The following is a 705-nucleotide window of genomic DNA, read 5'->3' on the forward strand; positions in this document are numbered from 1 at the left end:
TCTGTTTAAGTTTAGAGTGAATACTCAGTTCACGGGTATTAGCAAGGCTTCGCTGAATCAATTTTGGAATCAACTTAATTTCAGTTTTAAGCAGAGTAATTCATTATTTCGAAGCTGAATCCTTTGCTTCTATGCCAGTAGTAATCAGGAAAATTATATTTTTTAACTCACTTTAAGCATTTATTTATTACGAAATCTGTTGGAACATTGTTTAGAGATGTATAATCATCCATAACGGAATTAAAGCTTCTATAAAGTGTATTTTCAACATACATTATTTCTTTATTTGCAGCGAATTTTAATTTGTAACATAAAGCATGTTTCCTGTCTTGCTACGAAAAGTAATTATCTACCTTTAGTTGCAGTGGCTAGTGCTATCTTCACGAAATACCAGTTTATTGACTAATTATATGAAGAATATGAATCGCAGAGGATATTATTCGCAATTACTACCGACTATAACGAATTGATTCATCTGAAACCACGTCGCTCGAAATAAATTTCATTTCTAGACCTCAAGAGCGAATTAACATAGGAAGACCGTGATCTAGCATTTACCCCAGCGTAACAAATACCTTAAGAAATGTTATACGCAATATCATATTATTAACGTGACTCTGCATTAACTTATAATACTCAGGAGGCTCGTAATAAAAGATTTTCAATGGATAATAAGCAATATTACCATTTTCACATCATTTCTCA

Source organism: Eufriesea mexicana, unplaced genomic scaffold (genome assembly GCF_001483705.2).
Source record: "Eufriesea mexicana isolate 0111107269 unplaced genomic scaffold, ASM148370v2 scaffold1949, whole genome shotgun sequence".
Classification (NCBI taxonomy): domain Eukaryota; kingdom Metazoa; phylum Arthropoda; class Insecta; order Hymenoptera; family Apidae; genus Eufriesea; species Eufriesea mexicana.